Raw genomic sequence first — 20915 nt, 5'->3', positions numbered from 1 at the left:
ACTGGCTGCAGGCATTTGCTATGCTGCCGAGCGTGATTGGGGAGAAGTCTCCTGAGAATTGTTTGGGATTGTTTTGCTATCTGGATGCTATAGGGGAGGCGCACTGCATTTATGGGGGTCAAACATGGCTGCGATACGATGAGCAGTTTAGGCAGCGTAAGGCGGTGAGGCCGGAGATCAAATGGGACCAAAAGGACATCGGGCTTTGGTTGAAGGTTATGGCACCAGCAAGATATGGGCAGTCCTTTCATGTGGGCAGCGGAAATCAGCAGGGGGGTCATGGAGGTAGCAATCAAGGGATGCAAGGTGGAAAGGAAAAATCCAGGATGTGCTGGCAGTTTAATGATGGCCAGTGCAAATACGGCGGAACCTGCAAGTTTAAACACGCGTGTTCCCACTGTAATGGTACCTCCCATGGCACTTCAAGGTGCTTTAGGAAAGCAAAAGGCAAGCTCGCTGTGGGTTCCAGTCAAGGGGGAGAGTCCGGTGAAGCTTCTTGAGATGGTCCCCTTTCTAAATAGGTACCCGGATCAAATTAAAGCTGCTGTTATTCAGAATGGTTTTGCTGATGGTTTTAGGATTCCCCCTCCAAGTCATGTGGTTCCCGTTTCGGTTAAAAATTTGCGCTCGGCTGTTTTACATGCAGACATCGTTGACGTTAAGTTGCGGAAGGAGGTGGAGATGGGTAGAATGGTGGGTCCTATTCAGAATATGCCGGTTGGAGGTGTGATCACTTCCCCTCTGGAGGTGGTACCAAAAAAGGAGCCAAACAAATTTCGCTTGATCCACCATTTATCGTACCTGAAAGGGATGTCAGTTAATGATGGTATCGATCCGGATTTGTGTTCTGTTGAGTATACTTCATTTGAGGAGGCTGTACAGCGGGTACGCAGGTATGGTTTGGGTGCCATGTTGGCAAAAACTGATATTGAAGCAGCGTTCAGGTTATTGCCAGTTCATCCGGACAGTATTCCTCTATTGGGTTGTTATTGGAATGGGGGTTATTTTCTGGATAGCTGTTTGCCGATGGGTTGTGCTATTTTGTGTTCGTTGTTTGAGACTTTCAGCACATTTTTGGAATGGATGGTGAGGGACGTTGCAGGAGTACAATCTGTGATACACTATTTAGATGATTTTTTGTTTATTGGACCCCTGGATTCCCTCATTTGTAAAAACACGTTGTCCGCCATGATGTGGGTGGCGGGGCGTTTTGTTGTACCATTGGCAATGGAGAAGACTGAGTCCCCTAGAACCGTGATAAGTTTCCTGGGAATAGTAATCGATTCGGAAAAGATCGAATGTTGGTTGCCGGAGGAAAAGTTGGTGTTGCTTAAGCAGGAGGTGGACAGAGTGAGGAAGCTGTGGAAGGTGACGTTGAGGGAGTTGCAGTCGTTGTTGGGCAAATTGAATTTTGCAGGCAGAATCATGCCCATGGGGCGCATATTTTGTCGGAGGTTGTCAGGAGTGACTGCAGGTGTGAAATCAGCGCACCATTTCATTCATGTGAGTAAGGAACATAAGGAGGATTTGATGGTGTGGCAGCAATTTTTGGAAAACTACAATGTGCGTTCTCTGATGCAGAGAGAGATTGTGAGCAATTTTGATTGCGAAATTTACACGGATGCGGCTGGTGGATTCGGTTACGGGGCCTACTGCAAAGGGAAGTGGAGTGTCGGTCAGTGGCCCGAGGCATGAAAGATGTTAGGACTGACTAGGAATTTGGCCTTTTTAGAATTGTTTCCTATCATTGTGGCGGTCTTAGTTTGGGGTGGGATGTTCGAGAACCGGAGAGTGAGATTTCATTGCGATAACATGGGAGTGGTTTCCGTAATTAACAGCTTGTCCGCTTCATCTCCACCGGTGATTAAGTTGGTTAGAGTTTTGGTTCTTCGTTGTCTTGAATTGAATGCATGGATTTCGGCGGTGCACGTGCCAGGAGTACAGAACTCAATAGCTGATGCTTTGTCTCATTTCCAGTGGGAGCGTTTTCGGGAGCTGGCGCCAGGAGCGGAATCCATGGGCGTGGAATGCCCTCCGCATCTGTGGCAGGTGATTGCGGATTAGCAGGAAGGCTGATTCGGGAGTCGGTTTTGAGGCAAACCTGGTTGTCTTATGAAACTGCATGGAGGGTATGGCAGAACTGGGTATCGAGTTGGGGAGGGGTGGAATCCGATGAAGAAAAAATGCTTGCGGTGTTGTTTTTAATCGGTAAGGCCTCTGAATGGGGTTGGTCAAGTGCTAAGTTGAATAAATTTATGGCCGGGTTGGCATTTGGTTTTAAATTACAGGGATCGGTAGACGTTACCAAGGAATTTTTAATCAGGCAGGCACTGAGGGGATTTAGGATAGGTTACCAGAGTTTTGATAGGCTCAGGCCTATATCGTTCAGCGTTTTGGAAAGACTGGGAGGAATTTTGGGGACCATTTGTTGTTCTGGCTTTGAACTGGCCTTGTTTAGATTGGCGTTTTAATTCGTCTTTTTTGGGGCATTGCGGATAAGTGAGCTTGTTTCTTATAGCAGGGGGAGGGCCGGAAGATTATGGGCAGAGGATACGGATTTCTGGGCAGGGGGAGTTGCTTTTTGGATAAGAAAATCAAAAACCGATCAGTTGAGTACAGGCAGACGCATTGTACTAAGCCGAGTCGAGGGTTAAGTGATTTGCCCGCAACGGTGCTTGGAAATTTATTGGCAGCTTTGGTCGGGGCGGTCGGGCCCTTTGTTGTGTCATGCGAACGGGGCCTTTTTGTCCAGCTATCAGTTCATCGTTGTCCTAAAAAAAGGACTTATAGCATTAGGCCTCAACCCGGATGTATTTGGGTCACATTCTTTTAGGATCGGGGCTGCTTCCGAGGCTGATAGTCTTGGTTTGGGGGCAGATGTTATAAAATGAATTGGCAGGTGGAGTTCGGATCGATATTTGACGTACGTGCGCCGTTAGCATTAGGGGTCGAAGGTTGAGTGTTTTTTCTGTTCATTTTGATCGTCTGTATTTTTTCAGGTGGAACACCCATGCTTGTCTGGATATTTGGACATTCATTCGTACATTGGGGGCGCTGCGGGCCAACGTCAGGCCGGATGATAGGCAATTGGGTTTTAGTAGGGAACAGGTGTTGATTTGTTGGCTGGGTTTTAGGGGCATGATTTGGAATAGGGTTCTGGCGGGTTTTTTCCAGGGTGGTGCATTTGGATCATCCTCCTGACATTTTGGTCATGCAAGCGGAAGGCAACGACTTGGGGGTTAGGCCGGTTAGGGAGCTGATGCGGGATATACGATTTGAATTTTTGCGTCTGTGGACGTCATGTCCTAGTATGACAATTCTTTGGTCGGATATTGTGCCTAGGCAGAAGTGGAGACATGCTCGATCACTAAAAGGACTTAACAGGGCTAGGGTAAAACTGAATAGGGCGGTATCAGGTTTTGTTTCAAAGAATGGAGGCCTTAGTGTAAGGCATTTTGACATAGAGGCAGGTATTGGTAACTATTGGTTGGAGGATGAGGTGCACTTAAATGCAATAGGAATCGATTTGTGGGCGTTGGCAATCCAGGAGGGGATTGAGAGGGCTTTGGCAGCTGTGGGGCACTCACGAGGCTGAGGTGGTCACGGCTGCTCGTGGTTGGCGGGGTGGGGGGTTCTTGGAGTTGTCGTTGATTAGCCGGGGGAAGGAACTGTTAGTAAAATGCCTAACAGTTTAAAATGGTCTGGTTGATCTGGTTTGGTTATGGGCTCTGGATGGGGTTTGTTACTCCAGGAACTTTGGTGGCTAATCTTCCCGGTACGGGATGTATGGTGCCCTTGAGCTGGTGACGGACGGCTGAGGGTAAACATGGCAGTCGAGTTTTGAAAAAGGGTTTGACGAATTGTTAAGCCAGATCTTTTAGCTCCAAGAACGCCCCGCCCTCTTTTTCTTCGATAGTTTACATATTGAATGTATTATTATTCATGGTTGTATGTTTTGTTTGTTAATTAAATTGGCCGCTGTGGCCAGAATTATCCAAAAGAATTTCTGGCGTAGTGCTGTTTTATTTATAGGTAAAAGTGGTTGCCAGGTCGGCATGTGAGCCGACATGGGGTCGGGGGCTGAAGGGGAAGCCGGACTCGCCATGCGCGGTCATGATGGATTCAGTGAAATATGGTGGTGGCAAGCACATTATGTGAGTCCACATGAATGCTTCTGGTGTCGGGTAGCTGCATTGCTACCTTCACTACATGCCTTTGGCAGATATGCTCTATTTCGGCATTACAATGAACCAAAACACACATTTAAGGCCATTGTTGCATTTCCGAAGAAGATCAAGATGAAAATTATCCAGTCAGTGAAAGCGAAAGCAATGGTAGAACAGGGAGATGCTAGCTCCCTCTCCCATCATTCTTCATTTGTATCAGTACATCTTGCCAGCTTTGCAGAGCTTCAGACCACAAGCTGCAGAGACAGACCAGCGCGGGGAATGGCGAGAGGTGAGTACTTTTTTCCTAAATCAATGAGTAAATTTTTTGTGAGACATTATACTGTTTGGAGGGCTGTGCAGGAGCAATTACAGTACTTTAAGGGCTATGCTAGGCCATTATTCAATTTGGAGGACTATGTGAGGGCCATTGTACCCTTTGGAGGGCTGTGTGGGGACTATTCTATTATTTGGAGGGCTATGTGGGGGCCATTTTACTATTTGAAGCGCTATGTGGGGCCATTACACTATTTGGAGGACTATGTGGGGCACATTGCACTATTTGGAGGACTATGTGGGGCCCACTATACTATTTGAAAGATTATGTTGGGGTTATCATACTGTATGAATGCCAATATACAGTGTGGAGGGTTGTCTGGGGTTCATACTGAATGGAGGGTTCTGTGGGGGGCATTATTATTGTTTGAAGGGCTGGTAAGGGCTATTATACTGTTTGGGGGCCATTATATAGTGTAGAGAGTTGTGTGGGGTCAATAATACTGTGTGGAGGGTTGTGGGGCCATTATTGTATTGAGCACTATTATACTATATGGAGGGCCATTATATTGTTTTGAAGGCTTTGCGGGGGCCATCATAGAATCATAGAATCGTAGAGTTGGAAGGGACCTCCTGGGCCATCTGGTCCAACCCCCTGCTCAAAGCAGGATTCGCTAAATCATCCCAGTCAGATGTCTGTCCAGCCTCTGTTTGAAGACTTCCATTGAAGGAGAACTCACCACTTGTCGTGGTAGCCTGTTCCACTCATTGATCACTCTAACTGTCAAAAAGTTTTTTCTAATATCTAATCTGTGTCTCCTCCCATTCAGTTTCATCCCATTGCTTCTAGTCTTTCCTTGTGCAAATGAGAATAAAGATGATCCTTCTACAATGTGACAGCCCTTTAGATATTTGTAGACAGCTATTAAGTCTCCTCTCAGTCTTCTCTTTTGCAAACTAAACATTCCCAAATCCTGCAACCTTTCCTCATAAGACAGGGTTTGCAGACCGGTCACCATTCTGGTCGCTCTTTTCTGAACTTGCTCCAGTTTGTTGATGTCTTTTTTAAAATGTGGTGCCCAAAACTGGACACAATATTCCAGATGAGGTCTGACCAAAGAGGAGTAGAGGGCAATAATGACTTCACGTGATCTAGACTGTATGCTTCTGTTAATACATCCTAGAATTGCATTTGCCTTTTTTGCTGCTGCATCACACTGTTGACACATATTCAGTCTGTGATCTATTAGTATACCCAAGTCTTTTTCACATGTACTGTTGCTTAGCCCTACTCCTCCCATTCTGTATATGCTTTTTTCATTTTTATTGCCCAGATGTAGTACTTTGCATTTTTCCCTGTTAAAAACCATTCTGTTAGTTGCTGCCCACTGCTCCCGTTTATTTATATCTTTTTGAATCCTCTCTCTCTCTTTTCTAGTATTAGCTATCCCTCCGAGCTTTGTGTCATCAGCAAATTTAATCAGTTTACCCTCAATTCCTTCATCTAAATCGTTGATAAAGATGTTGAACAATACAGGACCCAGGACAGAGCCCTTTGGTACCCCACTTGAGACATTTTTCCAACTGGATGTGCAGCCATTTACGACCACTCTTTGGGTCCGATCACTAAGCCAGTTATGAATCCACCTAACAGTTGCCTTGTCCATTCCATACTTAGTCATTTTTTCAATAAAGATTGAATGAGATACTTTGTCAAATGCTTTGCTGAAGTCAAGATTTACTATATCTACAGCATTTCCTTGATCCACCCAATCAGTGATTCCATCATAGAAGGAAATTAAGTTAGTCTGACATGACTTATTAGTTACAAACCCATGCTGACTCTGTTTAACCACTTCATTCTTATCCAGGTACTGACATACATGTTGTTTAATAATTTGTTCAAAGATCTTTCCTGGTAAAGAAGTCAGAATCACCGGCCTATAGATGCCAGGGTCCACCTTCTTCCCCTTTTTGAAGATAGGAACAACATTTGCTCTTCTCCAGTCTTCTGGGACTTCTCCTGTTCTCCAAGAATTTCTTCTGCTATCTCCTTCAGTACTCTGGGGTGTAATTCATCTGGACCTGGAGACTTGAATTCATTTAGGTTAGCTAAGTGTTTCCTCACTATCTTTCTGTTTATAGATATCCTAGATTCTTCTATTCCCTTAATAGGACAGTGAAGAATAGTTGATGTTACATTTCCTTTCTGAGAGAAAACAGATGCAAAATAGGAATTTAAAAGTTCGGCCTTCTCAACATCCTGTCTTACCATTTCATCATTTTCATCCTGTAAAAATCCTATAGCATCTTTGACTTTTCTTTTACTTTTGACATATCCCCAAAATCCTTTATTATTGCTTTTGACATCTCTTGCAAGCCTCAATTCATTGTCAGCTTTAGAAAATCTGATTTGTGCCCTGCAGGTTCTGCAGACATCATTATATTCTTCTTTAGATATGCCTCCCTCTTTCCATTTTATAAACATTTCTTTCTTCCTTTTTAGCATGTGCTTAAGTTCTGTGTTCATCCATCCTGGTTTCCTTAAATGCTTCATATTCTTCCCTCTTTTCGGAATTGTTAACAATTGTGATTTGAGAATTTCATTTTTCAAGATTTCCCATCCTTCCTGGACATTTTTGTCTTTAAGGATATCCAACCATTGGATCCCTCTAATTCTCTTTTTGAGTCCCTTAAAATCTGCCTTTCTGAAATCTAACCTTGACGATTGAGTCAAATTATGGGAAGGGCTGTGTCAGGGCCATCATACTGTGAGTGAGGGACATTATACTGTGTTGAGGTCCCCGTGAGGGCATCAAATTGTGTTGAGGTTACTGTAGGGATGTGATACTTTGCAGAGGGGATTCTGTAGGTCCATCATCCTGTGCATGTGGAGGGTATTGTCCAGGAATTCACTGTAGTGGTATCATACTGTGATTGGGGAGCACTTGTGTTGGCATCATACTTTATAAGGGCAATGAAAGTGATATCACTAAGGGGCTTCAATTGGATCAAAATTAATTTGTGAGTGCTGCAAAGTTGCGAGATATGCTCTTCTGTGACCCTCACCTTTTTTTTGGTTTCCAAACAGAACTTCTGCTATGAGGTCCCCTTAATTTCTATGTTCTTGTGTACAGTGAGATATTAATTTACATCTTGCTTTTCAAAGGGGAGTACTGATTTATGCTTTGCACTGTGTTTATATATATATATATATATATATATATACACATATATATGCACATACATTATATATTAGAAGGATATTCTAAGGTTTCATATTCGAGAGAGCACTTCAAAGCTTTGACTCCCACCTTCCTGGCTACCAGGGTGGTGCTCCTGAAGATTGAAAGTTTAGTCAAGCAGCATGGACAGTTTAGATCAGTGACATGGAGTGATGGTGAGAGACACTAACATTGGCCATGTCCTGTGCTCCAGCGATCCAATCAGCTTTAGATCAGTGCTCTGCGACAGCAGTGGCCAGTACCCTAAGCCACTAGTATTAAAACAATAAACTTTAAAATTGCAAAGTTGATCATTTTGAACAAATTCATGTACTGTATAAATTGTGTTTTATTTTTTAAATCCCTGATCATTCTCAATTTTACACACAAATGGGTGGTCATAATTAGTGTTTGATAGCCTTTCTGTATAAATGTGCATACCGGGATAGCTATTAGTCACTGATTGGGACTGACCAATTGACTGCTACACCAATAATAAGCATACTTTTATATGAATAAAGTTAAAGTTCTTTTGCTGAATCTTTTTCCAGTTGGATCATAAAGTTATCACCGATCTTGCCTATAGATAATAACGTCTAAAGTTAGGACCAATCAATTAAGTGTTTTTTTTTTCCCCTTTGGTGTACCATTTTTGGGGAATGCACTTTATCCTTGCCAGATTTGTTTCAGATGGGGATAAAACTGAAAGTATGATGACTGGGACATTGGGATTCTGACCTTCTGTAGCTCCATCACCCTCGATTGTTAACTGTTAACAGTGAAACATGGTGGAGGTTCCTTGCAAGTTTTGATCTGCATTTCATCTAATGAAGCTGGAAATTTGGTCAAAATTAAAGATATCTATTCTGAGAAATCCAGGCAGATACTTTATCCATCCTGCAGTACAATCAAGAAAGGCGTCTAATAGACTCTGAATTTATTCAGCAGCAGGACAACAATCTCAAACATACAGCCATTGTAATTTAGAACTATCTTCAGTGTAAAAAAAGATCAAGGAGTCCTGGAGGTGATGATATGGCCCCCACAGAGCCCTGATTGCAACATCATCTGTGTCTGTGTGATATTACAAGAGACAGAAGGACTAGTGGAAGCCAAAATCAACAGGAAATCATTGGTTAGTTCTCTTAGATGTTTGGAATAACTTCTCTGCAGAGTTCTGTCAAAAACTGGGTTCAGCTGTACCTGGAAGGGCGGTCACACCAAAGTTTGATTTCTCTCTTGTTCATTCACTTTACATTTTGTTAATTGATGAAAATAAACTATTAACACAGTTCTATTTTTTAAGTATTTTTACTTTGCAGCATTGTATACCTCTACATCTATACAGTATATGATTAAAGTCTTATAGGGATTATAAGTCAAAAACAATTCAGTGTGAATAGAGGGGGTAATTATATTTTCACAGCACTGGATTTGTTTTTTCTACTTTGCTAGAAAAAAGATGATAAAGAAACTAAAGAAACAGCAATAAAATGTTTTCTTTAATTGAATATAAAGCTAACTGTACAAGTGTTTGAATCTGAGTCATATACTTTACTATGGTTTTAGGGTTTCTGACACCACCTAGTGCTCAGACTCAGACAGATCTTCAACCTTTCACATGGTGTCAGCATAGCTGCTTTTATTCACTTTAATATCAGTAGAATAGTCGTAGCAAGCAGTAGGATGTATTATTTAACTGAAGAATGATTTTTTTTTCACATTTAATCATAAAATATAGATCTTGCATTATGATAAATTTCGACCCGTATAGAAATATATAATTATTTTCATTTAATCAAGTTTTAAGTCAATGTTACAAAGATCTGAATTTCCCTTATTTTTGCATTATTCATAAGCAAAGACGGCAAATAAAAGTATAGACATGGTATAAATCCAAACATATAATAAAAATCCATGGGTATATCAGACATAAATGCACATCGGTGGGGGAATAGTACTTTGAGTCAAGTGACAAAGTCACAAAGAGGCAGCTGTGTATATATGCAGTACACAGAAGGTAATGAGAGAATGCTTCAAAGTAGACACAAAAGAAGCAAAAGGTTAAATAGTCACAAAAAATATGTAACAACATTTACATAGATTGATATATGAAAGAAGAAACATCAATGAGTGTGAAAGAAATTAATGCTAAATGTAAAAAGTATTGAGAGATGGATATATCAAATTGCCATCAAAGATAGGATATACACTCACTGGCCACTTTATTAGGTACACCTGTCCAACTGTGTGTTAAGACTTAATTTCTAATCAGCCAATCACATGGCGGCAACTCAGTGCATTTAGGCATGTAGACATGGTCAAGACAATCTCCTGCAGTTCAAACCGAGCATCAGTATGGGGAAGAAAGGTGATTTGAGTGCCTTTGAACGTGGCATGATTGTTGGTGCCAGAAGGGCTGGTCTGAGTATTTCAGAAACTGCTGATCTACTGGGATTTTCACGCACAACCATCTCTAGGGTTTACAGAGAATGGTCCGAAAAAGAAAAAAAATCCAGTGAGCGGCAGTTCTGTGGCCGGAAATGCCTTGTTGATGCCAGAGGTCAGAGGAGAATGGGCATACTGGTTCGAGCTGATAGAAAGGCAACAGTGACTCAAATTGCCACCCGTTACAACCAAGGTAGGCAGAAGAGCATCTCTGAACGCACAGTGCGTCGAACTTTGAGGCAGATGGGCTACAGCAGCAGAAGACCACACTGGGTACCACTCCTCTCAGCTAAGAACAGGCATCTGATGGCTACTTTCAGCAGGATAATGCGCCATGTCATAAAGCTCGAATCATCTCAGATTGGTTTCTTGAACATGACAATGAGTTCACTGTACTCAAATGGCCTCCTCAGTCACCAGATCTCAATCCAATAGAGCATCTTTGGGATGTGGTGGAACGGGAGATTCGCATCAGGGATGTGCAGCCGACAAATCTGCGCCAACTGTGTGATGCCATCATGTCAATATGGTCCAAAATCTCTGAGGAATGCTTCCAGCACCTTGTTGAATCTCTGCCACGAAGAATTGAGGCAGTTCTGAAGGCAAAAGGGGGTCCAACCCGTTACTAGCATGGTGTACCTAATAAAGTGGCCAGTGAGTGTATATCAAGAGATCAAAAGACTACATAGCCAAGATCAAGAAAATACATATGTTCACCCATCCAGGAACAAACCCCAATACGCGTTTTACAAATGTTTTATCTAGAATAGCTAGTAGAGGGATAAAAGAGGCTACTTAAAATAGCATGTGTAAATTAGAATCTTTAGTAAAGTTAGAGTCCAGTTGTGAAACGTGGTGGTAATGCATAAGTAATGATTGCAAGCATGATGTGAGGAAGCAGAACAACACAGATCAAACAGCAAAAGTTGGTTGGGTGCACAGTGGGAAACTGACCACCGCATGACCAGGACTAGGAGGGGAAAGCAAAGGAAGGTGGTGTGCATGATAACATGTATAAGTGGGTGTGATATGAAACAAAGAGGTATGCAAGCAAAATAGTGAGGTTGTGAGAATTGTGAACAAAAGGAAGAAAGGGTAGAGGAATTTACTGCGAAGAAGGGCAACAAGGAAGACCCTCTTGATAGGAATAATGGTTCTGTCCTCCAACTGAGATTGGATCTGCTCCTGTGCTACGCTACTTCTGTCACAAGGGGCCTATATGACAGAAAATACCCAAAAGTGCCACCATTCTAAAAACTGCACCCCTCAAGGTGCTCAAAATCACATTCAAGAAGTTTATTAACCCTTCAGATGCTTCACAGGAACTGAAGCAACATGAAAAGAAAAAATGAACATTTAACTCTTTTTTCACAAAAAATGTACTTTAGACCCATTTGTTAATCTTCACAAGTGGTACAAGAGAAAACGGACCCCAATGGCTGTTGTGCAATTTCTCCTGAGCACCCCGATACCTCAAATGTGAGGGAAAAACACTATTTGGGCACACGGCAGGGCTCGGAAAAGAAGTAACGCAATCTGACTTTTCGAATACAAAATTTGCTGGAATCAAGAGGGAAAGCCATGTCGCATTTGGAGAGCTTCGGATGTGCCTAAACAGTGGAAATCCCACAGAGCTTAATTATGACATCAGCAATTGTGAACTTCTTGCAATCAACCTAGCTCTGGAGGAGTGGAGGCACCTCCTTGAGGGAGCTAAGCACCCATTCACAGGGCTTACTGACCATAAGAATCTGTTTTTTTCAAAGAATGCTAAGAGATTGAACTCGAGACAAGCCCAATGGACCTTGTTCTTTACCAAATTCAATTTTCCGATATCTTATCTCCCTGGGACCAAAAATTTTGCGGTAGATGCTCTCTTTCAGTATCTTTGTCCTAGTGAGTCTGAAATTATGGGCTTACTCCGAGAGTGTCATGACTCAGTCACAGTGGGCCTCCCAGGCATTATGGGTACTTGTCATGTGTTGAGCAGTAAGTATTAGTGACTGTCCGTGGGTAAAGATGTTGAAGCTTATGTTGCAGCATGCGAGATCTGTGCAAGGAACAAGGTGCCTCACATCACCCTGGTAGAGAAATTTCTCCCTTTGCCCATTCCTGTAGGTCTTTGGTCTCACATATCCATGGACTTCGTTATGGATCTCCCTGACTCCAAGGGTATGACTATGGTGTGGGTTATTGTGGACCAATTTTCTAAACAAGGCTATTTAGTTCTTTTTTCTCAGTTTCCTAGTGCATAGGACATGGTTGATTTTTTCCTTGTTCAGGTGGTAAGATTACATGGGGTTTCCATGAATATTGTCGCCGGTCACAGTTTACCTCCAGGTCCTGAAGGGACTTATGTAAACATCTGGGGTTAAAACTCTTGTTTTCATTTGTGTACCATCCTCAAACTAACAGGCAAACTGAGCAAGCCACCCAGAGACTTGAGTCCTATCTAAAATGTTTTTGCTCCCATGCTCAGCATGATTGGGATCACACATAACCTTGGCAGAGTTCGCCCAAAACAATAGACACTGTGAGGGCTTAGGAATGTCCCCATTCTTCTGTAATCTAGGATTTCAACCTACGTTGTAACAACCCTGCTGGCATTGCTGCATGGCCACCCATTCCCCACTCACCAAGTTTCTCACTGCTCCAAGCCATGCTGGGATTCTGTCTGCTGTCAGCTCCATGCTCTGTCTCCTTTCTGTTCTGTGCATGTTTCCTGGCTGTGTGTGTATAGGGGCGGTGCCAGAACTCTCTGGTTCTTATGGAGTCAGGGTGCACCTGTCTAATCTGTCCCTGACCAATTACCAAGAGCCCGCTAGTATTTAGGGCAGCTCAACCCACTGGAACCTTGCCTGTGCAATGTGTTAACTCAGTTAGCCTCTTGCTACTGAGCTGCCAGGTCTAGCTCTGTGGTCCTCCTTCCCTGGAGATCTTTCTCCTAGCTTTGCTTGGTACTGTCTGTCTGCCCTCCAGGAGGCTGAATATCCTGGTCTCTGTGTCTTTCTCCTAGATTTGCCTTGTACCTGTCTTGCCACCCTCCAGGAGGCAGTAGTTCCTGGTCCCTGTGCTGTAGCTCGTAGCCTTGCTTTGCATCTGTGTGTACTCTGTTCCCTGTGTCCTCGGTCTTGTGCCTTGTCTCGTATTGTTACCCTGTCTGAATTCTGTCCTATGTCCGTCTGTCTGTCTGTCTCCTTGTCTTTGGCTTTGTACCCTGCTGTGTCTCTCCTTGTGTCCTCCCTGTCTGCTTATGTTCCGCAATCTTGCGGCTCTGTTTGTGCTCCGCTGTCTTGCGACTCTGCCTGCTCTGTAGGCTCTGCCTGTTCTCTGTACTCTTGCGGTTCTGCCTGGTTCTGTTGCTGCAAAACCTCTTGCTGCTCTCCTTCTCTTCTCCGACAGCCTTGTGGTTCCCCTCCTGTGTGAACAGGTCCAAACCTGTTCCGTGACACTCCACTTTTTCCTGCTTGTATCCATACTTGCTCCTCCTGTGTGAACAGGTCCAAACCCATTCTGTCATACTCCACTCCCTCCTGTCTGTTCCAGTACTAGCAACTGCTGTGTGAACAGGTCTCTAACTGTTCCTTCATGTACCACTCCTGCCTGCCCTGTGTCTCTCCCATGCCAGCCTGCCCTGTGTCTCTCCCGTGCCAGCCTGCCCTGTGTCTCTCCCCTGCCAGCTTGCCAGAGTCTCAAAGCCATACCCGCTTGCCAGTGTCTCAAGCCGTGCCCGCTTGCCAGGTTCTCAAGCCGTGCCCGCTTGCCAGAGTCTCAAAGCCATGCCCGCTTGCCAGAGTCTCAAAGCTGTGCCCACTTGCCAGTGTCTCAAAGCCGTGCCTGCTTGCCAGTGTCTCAAAGGTGTGCCCACTTGCCAGTGTCTCAAGCTGTGCCCGCTTGCCAGTGTCTCAAGCCATGCCCGCTTGCCAGTGTATCCAGCCGTGCCCGCTTGCCAGTGTCTCTAGCCATGCCCACTTGCCAGTGTCTCAAGCCATGCCCATGTGCCAGTGTCTCAAGCCGTGCCCGTCTGCCTGTGTCTCTGCTGTGCTCGCCTGCCAGTGTCTCAGCTATGTCAACATCTCCCCAAGTGGGATCAGCAGCCACAGCCAGACACCACCCTGGAGTGGCACCTTGCAGCTGCCTGCCACACAAGCCTGACCTCACCATCAGAGGCTCCAGTGAAAACCAAGGCATCAGTCCTAGTCATGCCCCTTCCAGGGTAGTCTGGTTTGTGGCACAGTGGGGCCACAACCCCCTGACTCACACCCACCAGTCAGAGCGTGAGCATGACAGTCTCCATGTCTAGAGGGAGGGTACAATGTACTTCTGGCAGCTTCTGCAACTATCAACTACCTCCAAAAGGTCTTGGGGAAGCCCATAACCAATTCAAGAAGGCAAGCGAGAGCATGAAGATACAAGCTGATTGGTGTCGCCAGTAAGGTTGCAAACTCAGAGTGGGGGACAGAGTTTAGTGTCTACTAAGAATTTCAAGATTAAGGTACCATCTTCTAAGCTCGCACCCTGGTTTATAGGACCATTTCCCATTACTGAGGATGTCATTAAGGTTGGTTTTTGGGTAGGTCAGCTTTCTTCTTTGTGGGTTCGCAATGTTTTTCACAAGACATTATTAAAGAAGGTGGTTACTCCGCTTGTGACCCAGGACCCTCCTCCTCATAGCTTGCTATATAATACTGAGGAATTTGAGACAGAAAGTATTATGGACTTTTGTACAGTTTGGAATTCCATTCAGTATTTGATTAATTGGAAGTCCTGAGGAGAGGTCCTGGGTCTTGAAAGGTAATATACATGCCAATCTTCTCATCGCTGAGTTATATAAGAGGTTTTCAGACAAGGTGGGTGGTGAGAGCCTTGAGGTCACTCCGAGGCAGGAGGTACTGTTAGGAATTGTGGTTCTGTGCTCCCAACTGGGAATGTATTGACTCCGAAACTACGCTACTTGGGTTGCAAGTGCTGTCAGTGTCCTGACTCTGGAGGCAAAGCTACCATGCGCACAGGGAAAATATCCCAATGAGAAAAAAAAATGGAAATGCCACAAGTATGTTTTTGAAACAGCCTCAAGATTGCAATAAAATGCAATAAAAATATTGTATCTATCAAAAAATGGTAGGAATAAAAATATCTGCTCAGAGCGCAAACACAGCCCCATATCCCAAAAATTGAAAGCATGAGCCTCGGTAAATGGCAGATTCTGGATAGGAAAAATGTGGTCAGACAATCCGCGCTCAGGTGTTTTTTTTCTGAGGAAGGAGTTCTGTGAGACTCTGAAACGCGTAGAATAAAGACCACTGTATTAATAATCCAAATTTTTAGTGATTCGCAGCGCGGATTGTCTGACCACATTTTTCCTATCCAGAATCTTCCATGTTGGTCCCTTGTGGATCTGTGGTTCTGCAGCAGCGAATCCTCCATTGCCTGTTACAAAACTCCATTTGGTGAGTGTATTACTTGCAATTGTTATCTGCACACCGGACTGTTGCGCTATTTCTCTTTTACTGCAATCTCGGTTAATGGTGACACAAGAAAAGTTTTTTTTACAAATTTACAATTTTTTTTCATCACTTAAATGAAAAGAAAAATGCATATTTGGTATCTGTGTATTTGTACTGACCTGGAGAATCATATTGCCAAGTCAGTTTTACTGTATGGAGTTCATGGTAAATACAAAAGCAAAAAAATAATTGGGAAATTGCACTATTTTTTTCAATTTCAATGCAGTTGCAATTTTTTTTCCTGTTTTCCAGTTCATCACACTATAAAATGCATTGTGTAATTCAAAAGTACAACTTGTCCCACCAAGGACAAGCCCTCATACAGCTATATTAACCCCTTAATGACCACCGACATGCCTTTTAACCACTTTCTGCCATATGATGTACTATCCCATCCATGTGCCTGGGACATAATTCCCAAGGACGGGATAGTATGCTATAGCCGATCAGCGATACTCACGGGGGGGAGCGCCGCTGATCGTGGGCGGGTGTCAGCTGATTATCACAGCTGACATCTGGCACTATGTGTACCGGGGGCATAGGGAAGAATCACTCAGGGAGGGGGCTCCCTGCATGCTTCCCTGTGCTCCTCAGATCAACACGATGTGCTCGCGCTGTTCAGAGGGCCTCCTTCCTGCAGGCCCCCAGATCCATTATGGCCGCAGGGGCCTTCGGAGTACTGCAGGGAGGCGGCTTTCTCAGTGCCTGCTGAAAGCAGGCACTGAGAAACCCTTTGCAGCGCTGTCAGATTGCTAATCTGACACAGTGCACTGCAAAGGGTCAGATCAGCGATCTGACATTATACAGTGATGTCCCACACTGGGACAAAGTAATAAAGTGACAAAAAAAGTGTAAAAATATTTTTTTAAAAATTCCTAAATAAATAAAAAAATATATATATTCCCTAATAAATGTTTTTTTGCAAATAAAAAAACAAAACAATAAGAGTACACATATTTAGTATCGCTGCATCTGTAACTACCCACCCTATAAAACTGTCCCACTAGTTAACGCCTTTAGTGAACCCCTTAAAAAAAAACAAGACAAAAACAATGCTTTATCATCATACCGCCGATCAAAAAGTGCAATAACATGCGATCAAAAAGACAAATATAAGTAACCATGGTACAACTGAAAAAGTCATCTTGTTCCTCAAAAAACGAGCTGCAATACAGCATCGTCAGCGAAAAAATAAAAAAGTTATAGCTCGAAGAATAAAGTGATGCAAAATATTTATTTTTCATATAAAATTGTTTTTATTGTATAAAAGCGCCAAAACATAAAAAAGATATAAATGAGGCATCGCTGTAATCATACTGACCCAAAGAATAAAACCGCATTATCAATTTTACCACATGCGGAACGATGTAAACTCCTCCCCCCCAAAAGAAATTCATGAATTGCTGGTTTTTGTTCATTCTGCTTGCAAAAATCGGAATAAAAAGCGATCAAAAAATGTCATGTGCCTGAATATGGTACCAATAAAAATGTCAACTCGTCCTGCAAAAAATAAGATCTCACATGACTCTGTGGGTCAAAATATGGAAAAACTATAGCTCTCAAAATGTGGTGATGCAAAAACTATGTTTACAATAAAAAGTGCCTTTTAGCATGTGACAGCTACCAAACACAAAAACCCGCTATAAATAGTAAATCAAACCCCCCTTTATAACCCCCTAAGTTAGGGAAAAATAATACAATTTTGAAAAATGTATTTATTTCCATTTTCCCGTTAGGGCTAGGGCTAGGATTGGGGCTAGGGTTAGGGTTGAGATTAGGGTTAGGGGTGTGTTGGGGTTAGGGTTGGAGTTAGAATTGGGGGGTTCCCACTGTTTAGGCACATCAGGGGCTCTTCAAACGTGATATGGCATCTGATCTCAATTCCAGCTAATTCTGCGTTGAAAAAATCAAAGGTGCTCCTTCCCTTCCAAACTCTGCCATGCGCCCAAACAGTGGTTTACCCCCACATATAGGGTATTAGCCTACTCAGGACAAATTGCACAACAACTCTTGGGGTTCCAATTCTCCTGTTACCCTTGGGAAAATAAAAAATTGAGGGCAAAAATATCATTTTATCGGAAAAAATATGATTTTTTAATTTTTATGGCTCTACATTATAAACTTCTGTGAAGCACTTTTAGGTTCAAGGTGCTCACCACACATCTAGATAAGTTCCTTGGGGGGTCTAGTTTCCAAGACAGGGTCACTTGTGGGGGGTTTCCACAGTTTAGGCACATCAGGGGCTCTCCAAACGCGACATGACACCCGAAGACCATTCCATCAAAGTCTGTATTCCAAAACGTCACTACATCTCTTGCAAGCCCCGACGTGTGTCCATACAGTAGTTTTCTCCCACAAATGGGGTATCAGCGTACTCAGGACAAATTGGACAACAACTTTTGGGGTCCAATTTCTCCTGTTACGCTTGGGAAAATAAAAAAAATTGGGGACTAAAAGATCTTGTTTGTGGAAAAATCATTTTTTTTATTTTTATGGCTCTACGTTATAAACTTCTGTGAAGCACTTGGGGGTTCAAATTGCTCACAACACATCTAGATAAGTTCCTTGGGGAGTCTAGTTTCCAAAATGGGGTCACTTGTGGAGGGTTTCCACTGTTTAGGCACACAAGGGGCTCTCCAAACACGACATGGCACCCAATCTCAATTCCAGCCAATTTTGCGTTGAAAAAGTCAAACATTGCTCCTTCCCTTCTGAGCTCTGCCATGCGCCCAAACAGTGGTTTACCCACACATATGGGGTATCAGCATACTCAGAACAAATTGCATAATTACTTTTGCAGTCCAATTTCTCCTGTTACCTTTGGTAAAATAAAAAAAGTTGGACCTGAAATAAATTTTTTTGTGAAAAAAAGTTAAATGTTCATTTTTTTAAACATTCAAAAAATTCCTGTGAAGCATCTGAAGGGTTAATAAACTTCTTTAATGTGGTTTTGAGTAGCGACAGGGGTGCAGTTTTTAGAATGGTGTCCCTTTTGGGTATTTTCTTCCATATATACCCCTCAAAGTGACTTCAAATGTGATGTGGTCCCTCAAAAAAATATGGTGTTGTAAAAATGAGAAATCGCTGGTCAACTTTTAACCCTTATACCTTTGTAACCAAAAAAATTTGGTTCCAAAATTGTGCTGATGTAAAGTAAACATGTGGGAAATGTTACTTATTAAGTTTTTTGTGTGCCATATCTCTGTGATTTAAGGGCATAAAAATTCAAAGTTGGAAAATTGCAAAATTTTGAAAATTTTTGCCAAATTTCAGTTTTTTTACAAATAAACGCAAGTTATATGAATGAAATTTTACCATTAACATGAAGTACAATATGTCCAGAGTTATTACCTCATAACTGACAGTGGTCAGAATTGTAGGGGTTAACGGCGGCAGTTATGGGTACTCATTCCTCAGTGCCTCTTTTTAACGGTACTGAGAAATAAGTGTATAGCGCCCCCCAGTGTCAGAAATTCTCCAGGGAGTCGGCTACCGGGAGTAGCTGAGACCCCGGAGAACATGATTCGGTTCGGTTTTTAGTGGCCCCATTGTGGCGATCACCGTTATTCACGGAATAACGGCTACCGCAAAAAAAAGTCAGATTTTCCATTTAACTTCTCTCTCCTCTGATGTGATCTAGCAAATGGTGTCCCCCGCTACCTCCGGTGTCCCTGGAATCTTTTGCATCCCCCAATGATGTCCCCCGGCCGTCAATGTCTTCTTCCAGGAAGAAAATGGCAGGCGCATACACAGTACGCCCGCCGAGATCTGCTGGCTGAAACCTGATAACAATAGGAAATTTTTCCTATTGGTTAATTTTGATCACTGTAATAAACCCTATCACAGTGATCAAAATTAAAAAATAGTAAATCAACCCCCCATTTATCACCCCCTTAGTTAGGTATAAAAATAATAAAATTAAAAAAAATATTTATTTCCATTTTTCCATTAGGGTTAGGGTTATGGTTGGGGTTAAAGTTGGGGTTATAGCTAGGGTTATGGTTGGGGCTAAGATTAGGGTTATGGTTGGGATTATAGCTAAGGCTAGGGTGGGGCTAGGGTTAGGGTTATGGTTGGGGTTATAGTTGGGGTTATAGCAAGGGTTAGGGTTGGGCTAGGAATAGGGATGGGGTTAAGGTTAGGGTTAGGGTTGTGCTAGGGTTAGAGTTGGGGCTAGGGTTAGAACTAGGGTTAGGGTGGGCTAAGGTTGGGGTCAGAGTTGGGTTAGGGCTCTATTGGCATTAGGGTTGTGGTGTTGGGTTTAGGGTGCTGTTAAGGTTAGCATTGTGGTTAGGGTTATGGATAGGATTGGGATTAGGGTTTAGGGTGTGTTGAGGTTAGGGTTGGGGATAGAATTGGGGGGTTTCCACTGTTTAGGTACATTAGGGGGTCTCCAAATGCAACATGGCATCCACCATTGATTCCAGCCAATTTTGCGTTCAAAAAGTCAAACTGTGCTCCCTCCCTTCTGAGCCCTGCTGTTCACCCAAACAATGGTTTTCCACCACATACAGCATATCGGCATACTCAGGAGAAATTGCACAACAAATTATGTGGTCCATTTTCTCCTGATACCATTATGAAAATGAAAAAGTTGGGTTCCAAAGTAAATGTTTTTGTGAAAAAAGTAAAATGTTCATTTTTTCCTTCCACATTGTTTTAGTTCTCGTGAAGCACCTGAAGGGTGAATAAACTTTTTTAATGTGGCTTTGAGCACCATGAGAGGTGCAGTTTTTAGAATGGTGACACTTTTGGCTATTTTAAGTCATATTGACCCACAAACTCGCTTCAAATGTGAGGTGGTCCCTATAAAAAATGGTTTTGTAAATTTTGTTGGAAAAATAAGAAATTGCTGGTCAAATTTTAACCCTTATAACGTCCTAACTAAATAAAAAAAATTTCCAAAATTGTGCTCATGTTAAGTAGACATGTGGGAAAATGTTATTTATTGACTATTTTTTTGCAATTTGACGCTCTGATTTAAGGGCACAAAAATTAAAAGTTTGAAAACTGCTAAATTTTCAAATTTTTACCAAATTTCCATTTTTTCATAAATAAATACAAGTCATATTGAAAATTTTTTACCACTAGCATGAAGTACAATATGTCACGAAAAAACATTCTCAGAATCAGTGGGATCCGTTGAAGCGTTCCAGAGCTATAACCTCATAAACTGACAGTGGTCAGAATTGTAAAAATTGGCCTGGTCATTAAGCTGCAAATTGGCTCTGTCACTAATGGTTTAACAGAAAGATAAAAAGCTATGTCCCTTGGAAGAAGGGTAAGAAAAAACA

The sequence above is a fragment of the Dendrobates tinctorius genome, unplaced genomic scaffold (assembly GCF_039654945.1).
Source record: "Dendrobates tinctorius isolate UK_male_01 unplaced genomic scaffold, ASM3965494v1 ptg000177l, whole genome shotgun sequence".
NCBI lineage: Eukaryota > Metazoa > Chordata > Amphibia > Anura > Dendrobatidae > Dendrobates > Dendrobates tinctorius.
The sequence above is the reverse complement of the archived record's forward strand: the minus strand, read 5'-3'. Positions refer to the sequence as shown.